Below are 7,633 nucleotides of genomic sequence, written 5' to 3' on the forward strand. Positions count from 1 at the left end.
CCACTGAGCCAACCGGCCAGGGCCTACTGTTTTTTTTTTTTTTTTGTTGTTGTTGTTTTTTGCATTTTTCTGAAGCTGGAAACAGGGAGAGACAGTCAGACAGACTCCCGCATGCGCCCGACCGGGATACACCCGGCACGCCCACCAGGGGGCGATGCTCTGCCCACCAGGGGGCGATGCTCTGCCCATCCTGGGCGTCGCCATGTTGCGACCAGAGCCACTCTAGCGCCTGGGGCAGAGGCCAAGGAGCCATCCCCAGCGCCCGGGCCATCTTTGCTCCAATGGAGCCTTGGCTGCGGGAGGGGAAGAGAGAGACAGAGAGGAAGGTGCGGCGGAGGGGTGGAGAAGCAAATGGGCGCTTCTCCTGTGTGCCCTGGCCGGGAATCGAACCGGGTCCTCCGCACGCTAGGCCGACGCTCTACCGCTGAGCCAACCGGCCAGGGCCAGGGCCTACTGTTTTTAATAGTAGGTGACACCATTTTACATTCCCACCAAGGGGTCTAATTTCTTTACATCCTTACCAACACTTAATATCTTTTATTTTTTGATAATAGTCATCCTAACAGGTATGAGGTAGTAACTCATTGTGGTTTTGATTCACATTTCCCTGATGATTAATGATGTTGAGCATTTTTTCATATACCTCTTGGCTATTTGTATTTCTTCTTTGCAAATGACTAAATGTTTTATACATTGTGTTGTAGGTACATCATTCTTTAAGCCTTAGGTGAAATATTGTTGAAAGCCACAAACTGGTTTCAATATAAATGTGGGGAATTAGGGAGAGGACTGTCCACTTCCTGAAGTGAGATTAGGAGGATGAGGATCATTGGCAGTTCACTGGCAGCGGATGGCAGTGTTCACTGAAGTGACTGTGTGCATAAAGTCATCCACAGCAGAAACAAATTGAAATGCTAACAAGGCTGAAGTGAGCAATTCCACTTCTGGGAATATATATATATATATATATATATATATATATATATATCCTGAAACACTAATTTCAAAGACTATATGCACTCCTATGTTTATTGCAGCATTGTTACAATGGCAATAACCAGGATTTGGAAGCAGCCCAAGTGGTCATCAGTAGATGAGTGAATAAAAAAAGCTATGGCAGCCTTGGACGGTATCTCAGTGGATAGAGTGTTGGCCTGGCATATAGACATGCTGGGTTTGATTCCTGGTCAGGGCACACAGGAGAAGCGACCATCCGCTTCTCTTCCCCTCTGTCTCCCCCTCTCTCCCTCTTCCCCTCTTGCAGCCAATGGCTAGATTGGTTCAGAGTGGCCCCAGGTGCTAAGGGTGGCTCAGTTGGTCCAGTGTGTCAGGCTCAGAAGCTCAACATGGCTTGGTACTCAGGCATCCACCCCAGGCAGGGGTTGGTGGGTGGATCCTGGTTGGGGCACATGCAGGGATCTGTTTTACTATCTCCTCTCCTCTCACCTAAAAAAAAAAAAAGAAAAAAAAAAAAGCTGTGGGATATTTACACAATGGAATATTGCTTGGCCATAAAAAAGGAGGAAATCTGGCCCTGGCCAGTTGGTTTAGCAGTAGATTGTTGGCCTGTCGTGTGGAAGTCCCGGGTTCAACTCCTGATCAGGGCACACAGAAGAAGGGATCATCTGCTTTTCCACCCATCCCCCTTCTCTCTCCCTCTCTCCCTCTCTCTTTTTCTCTCTTCTGCTCCCTCTCCTATAGCCATGGTTTGATTGGTTTGGGTGAGTTGTCCCCTGGTGCTGAGGCTGGCTCCATGATCTCCATCTTAGGTGCTAAAATGGCTTGGTTGCAAGCAATGGAGCAGCAGCCCCAGAAAGGCAGAGCATCGCCCCCTAGTGGGCTTGCCGGGTGTATCTCGGTCAGGGTGCATGCGGGAGTCTGTCTCTGCTTCCCTATATCTCACATAATTTTTTTTTTTAAAAAAAGGAGGAAATCTTACCTTTTGCAACAGCATGGATAGATCTGGAGATTAGGCTAAGTGAATTAAGACAGTCAGAGAAAGACGAGTACTATATGATTTAATTTATATGTGGAATCTAATGAACAAAACAAAGAAATAAACAAAATACAAACAAACTCATAGACACAGAGAACAGACTGCCAGTTGTCAGTCTGGGGGACTGGGTCAGTTTGGGAAACTGGGTGAAAAAGGTAAAGGAATTAAGCAAAAATAAAAATAGACACAGACAACTGTGGGGATTACAAGAGGGAAAGGAATTGGGGTTATGGGAGGAGGGGAAGGGGAGAGTGATTGTGATAAAGGAAGAATTGACTTGGTGTCGTAAACACACAGTGCAATAAACAGATAATGTATTATAGAATTTACACCTGAAAACTGTATAATTTTATTAATCAATGTCACCCCACTAAATAAGTAAAAACAGTTAAAAAAGTAAGGCTGGAATGGAAGGAAACCAGGGCTATTTCTTCAGAGTATGTATGAAGCAGTACTCTGAGAACTCTTAGAAATAACCGGGAGATACTCTAAAGAGGCTCTTTTCCTAAAATAGGCCAGTGGGATTTGTATAATTATAGTTTGGATATAAACAGTGTATCTTTATTTTGTAGTCTTAGGCTGGTGAAAATGCTGAAATATGGATGGCATTTAAGTTTGATATGTTTCATTTTTACTGTTCATATCAGAACTTTCTTCTAGAAGCACTGATTAATGAGAATTTAAATAGCCAACAATGGACAGTGGATTTAATACCACCTCTGTGGTCTTCCTCCCAAAAAACTCATAACTCCAGTCTAATCAGGAGAAAAACATCAGAAAAATTTTAATAGAGGGAGATTTTACAAAACACATAACCCGCTCCAACATGTCTAATTAAAGTTCCAAAAGAGAAAAACAAGGGAATGGATGATATGATATAGATCATACTGGGTTATTTATATAATGTCATACAATAATTATTGTATGATTAATATATTATGCAGTATATTTTATGCTAAGGTGTTTGTGCAGGCCCAAGTAACAAATTTGACCAGAGACAATTGACAATCTAACTAACACTAAAGAAAGAGGTGAACAAGATGGCAGGACTATTCATTGGAGAAATTTAAGATTCCTACTTGTCCCATATTAACATAATAATTGATTTATTGATGCCATTTTAGTTTGTGTGTTCTGTTTGTCCTACTTATACAGTTTATTTTTTTCTCTTGACTTTCTTTAAATTTGTTGAGATTTTTGTTCCACGTTTCATTTTTTTACTTCTATGTTTTTCTCCTTTATTTTTTTGTGATAAATATATTCTATTATCTATTGTTTTAGTCATTACCCTTGGAATTTAGGGATGTACACTTAACAAAGTATAAGTTGAGTGAATATTTTTACTGAACTCCCAAATAGTATGAGGATTTTGGCATATGTAAATTCAAACTACTCTTCTTTCACTTACCTGTGTGTCTAGTGTCTTACCTCTGTTTTTCATACTTCATGAAGTAGGTATTACTTTTTTATGTTTTCTTCCCTTTTTTAAAATTTTATTTTATTTACTCATTTTTAGAGAGGACAGAGAGAGGGAGAGAGAGAGACAGAGAGGGAGAGAGAGACAGAGAGAGAGAGAGAAGGGGGGAGGAGCTGGAAGCATCAACTCCCATATGTGCCTTGACCAGGCAAGCCCAGGGTTTCGAACCGGCAACCTCAGCATTTCCAGGTCAATGCTTTATCCACTGTGCCACCACAGGTCAGGCCATTTTTTTTTTTTTTTTTTAGCAAGAGAGACAGAGAGAGGGACAGACCAACAGGAAGAGAGAGGGATGAGAATCATCAATCCTTTCTTGTGGCACCTCAGTCGTTCATTGATTACTTCCTCATATGTGCCTTGACCAGGGATCTCTAGCTGAGCCAGTGACCCCTTGTTCAAGCCAGCAACCTTGGGCTCAAGCCATCAAGCTTTGGGTTCCAGTTAGGGACCATGGGATCATGTGTATGATCCTATGCTCAAGCCACCGATCCTGCACTCAAGCTGGTAAGCCTACACTCAAGCTGGATGAGCCTGGACTGAAGCTGGTGACCTTGGGGTTTCAAACCTGGATTCTTTGTGTTCTGGGATGTGACACTCTATCCACTGCGCCACTGCCTATTCAGGCTACTTTTTTATGCTTTCAATATTAGTTTAGACTTACCATAGTTTTATTCATTTTTTAAGTTACAATTCTTTGTTATATCTGAGACCCTTTTGGATCATTTAGTTCCTATTAAAGTATATCCTTTAGATGCTCACTTAGTAGGATATTAGAATAGTAAACTTTTTTGGTTTTCATTTATCCAAATACCTGTATTTCATTTTCATTTCCAAGAATAGATTTTCAGGGAAAAATTTTAAGTTTGAAATTATTTCCTCTCACAATTTTGAAGATATTATTATACTATCTTCTGACTGAGTAGTTAGTTTCCAGTCTAACTTATGTTGCTTTATAGATGATTAGGTTTTTTTCCCCTGTCTGGCAGCTTTGAGGTTTTTCTCTTTGCCCACAGTTTGTCTTAATGTGTGAGTTTTTTTTCTATTTGGTACTTATTGAACTCTAAGAAGTTGCATCTTTAATTCTGGAAATTACGCAGACTGCCTGTCTTTCACTTTTATTACTCATCAATTCCCTTGTTTTTCTCTTTTGGAACTTCACTTTGACATGTTGGAGCTGGTAATGTGTTTTGTAAGTTCTCCCTCTATTAACATTTTTCTCATGTTTTTCTCCTGATTAGGCTGGAGTTCTTGGGAAGAAGACCAGACATGTCAAGTGCCATATCTTATTATATCATATCAGGGGCACACACCATCAACATGGCTCATTATTGTTGATGTTGACCTTGATCACCTAGCTGACGTAATTTTTATTATTACTCCAATGTAAAGTTATTCCTCACCCAATCCCTTCTTTTTCTCTTTTTTTAACTGATTTTAATTTTTTGTGTTTACATAGATTCTAGTGTCACCCCGACCTGTGGTGGCGCAGTGGATAAAGCATCAACCTGGAACACTGAGGTCGCCAGTGTTGTGTTGGTCGAGGCACATATGGGAGTTGATGCTTCCTGCTCCTCCCCCCTTTCTCTCTTTCTCTCATTCTCACACTCCTCTCTAAAGTGAATAAATAAATAAATAATAAAAAATCAATCATCAACTGATCTATTTTTATTTATTTATTTTTATTTATTTATTTTTTTAACCCAATCCTTTTTTAATGCTGTCCTTTCTGGAAGAAAGTACTATGTGCAGCCCACAAATTAGGAGTTGGGAGTTATGGTCTACCTCTTTGATGATGGCATATGTAATAAATTATTTGGAATTCTTCTTCATGGGAGATCTGTTTCTTCTCCCTTTATTTATTGATTCAATAACTTATTTACATCAGTATAGACTTGTGGATATTTATTATATATTTTGAGTTATAATACAATACTACTTTATTTCATTGCTTAAACTGTTTCAACATTGGCTATTGGGAGCTCTTTCATTTGACTCCTGTGTCCCTGTATCATTGTGATTTTATTTTTTAAACGCCATTAAAATTAGTCTTTTTATTTTTTATATTTAGAATAAAGGGATATAAGTACAGCCAGTATTTTCATCAAAAATACTCATCAACTCCTCAAAGGCTCAGTAGGGAAATATCAGTGATTCCAATTTACTTGTATTAAAAACTGTGAAAGAGTAAGGATTCTGTATTTTAAAATGTAGTTTCATTATTTCTCAGTGTCTTCTAGGAGAGACTAATGTCCTGACAAATAAAAATTTGGGGGAATTGGCTTCAAAAAATATTGGTTTAAATAAACATAATTACTAATAAGTAACTAGTGACTACCAAAATATGAATCCTTAAAATAACTGAACTTGCTCATCCAAAAGGAGTCAGTTCAGAAATAGATATGCTTATTAATAACAATATATTTGTATTTTCATTATATAGTGATTTTATTTTTTGCACCTTTTTACTTTCTGGTATTACAAGATTCTCTAAATTTATTTTGTGTATTTTCTTCTCAAGTCTTAGAATCAACCATTTCTCCAAGGAGGATCCTTGGTTTCTTTTATTGGGGAATGGTATTAGAAGCCAAGACATAGGTGATCATTAGTGATCATTGAGTTTGAATGACATTTTTTATACCTTAGATATAAAATTGTGTTTTTTAAAATTGACTTTATTTTTTTTTAATATTTTATTTATTGATTTTTTAGAGAGAGAGGAGTGAGAGAGAGAGAGACAGAGAGAGAAGGGGGAGGAGCAGGAAGCTTCGACTCCCATATGTGCTTTGACCGGGCAAGCCCAAGGTTTTGAACCGGCGACCTCAGTGTTCCAGGTCGATGCTTTATCCCACTGCGCCACCACAGGTCAGGCCAAAATTGATTTTACTTTTGTCATACAAACACAGGCTTCATTGCAAGGGAGGACAGGTGGAGTGTCCGTCCTCCTTCAGGCTCCAACACCTGTGGTGGGCACACTCTGCTGCTTCAGCTGTACCTGACTGCGCCGTAGATTCCTCTAGTCCTGGTCCTCATCCTCGCCATCCTCGCCATCCTCGCCATCCTCGCCATCCTCGCCATCCTCGCCATCCTCGCCATCCTCGCCATCCTCGTCCTGCTCCACCTCCTCTGGTTTGTCCTGCAGGTTCAGCTTAGCCAGCTCCGCCCAGGATGCATCGCTCCTCCTTCTCTAGACGCGCGGAGGCTGGACTCACTGGCCTCCGCCGCCAGCTGCCCAGCCCACTGCTCCAGCAGCTTCACGTCATCTATGCCACTCTGCCCCTGGGCTAGGTCGGCCACGGTGCCCATGGTGCTGCCCGACACCCTGAGCTTCTGCAGGGCCATGAAGTTGACTTGTGTGTTGTACGTGGCCTGCAGCTTTCGGCAGATCTGCATCTTTGGACCTTGAAGTCCTTCCACATGTGCTAGCAGGTCCAGACATTCGGGTTGGCCGATCCAGGAACAGAAGATATAATAGATAGCTCGGGTGTGGTCCCCCCCCCCCCCCTCGCCCGCAGTTTACACCGTAAGTCCGCAAACCGCAGGCGCATCTCCCGGGCGTTCTTGTCTGACAGTATCTCTACGGCATTCTGGTAGATACCGCGGTAATGGAAGACTCCACGATGTCCGCTACCGGTTAACGTAATTACTGCACCTGTCGTACTGCTGGGCGGACTTCACTGCGCAGGTGGCGCACTTGTACGCCGTCGCAGAATGCCTGTCGGGCCACACCTCCACACCCGACTCCTCCTCCCGCTGTGCATACAGCGGGTCCAGGTCTTCTGCCATCAGCGCCTGCACAGAGACCGCGCCCGCTCCAGCTTGCTGCCCTCTAGCGGGCGATGAATTTGGACAGGTAAATCCGGACACTTTGGACTACTTGAACAGCGAGGTGCCAACCTTGTATGCCTTGAAACTCTCCTCGTAGTACTTGTGCTCCTCCAGGAACATGGCGTAGTCAGTCAGTGACAAGCTGGGAGTGGCGACCTGCAGGTCCACAATGCTGTCATACACAGCCTTGGTGGACTGCAAGGTGCCAAGGCTCTTCTCCAGGTCTGTGAGCACCGACTACACCTTAAGTGACTTGCATATGGTTCTGCATGGACTCTGAGGTGTTAAAGTACTTACCTCAGCTGGTGGGCAGTGTTGTCACCTTCTACAGCAGC

At 42.2% G+C, this 7,633-nt stretch overlaps 1 pseudogene; it reads right to left on the reverse strand.

Annotated features, from left to right (window-relative positions):
• Window positions 1–6,212: 6,212 nt before the first annotated feature.
• Window positions 6,213–7,256, reverse strand: LOC136335476 (pre-mRNA-splicing factor SYF1 pseudogene; annotated as a pseudogene).
• Between the last annotated feature and the right edge of the window lie 377 nt (window positions 7,257–7,633).

Source organism: Saccopteryx bilineata, chromosome 4, assembly GCF_036850765.1.
Source record: "Saccopteryx bilineata isolate mSacBil1 chromosome 4, mSacBil1_pri_phased_curated, whole genome shotgun sequence".
In the NCBI taxonomy this organism is placed as follows: Eukaryota; Metazoa; Chordata; class Mammalia; order Chiroptera; family Emballonuridae; genus Saccopteryx; species Saccopteryx bilineata.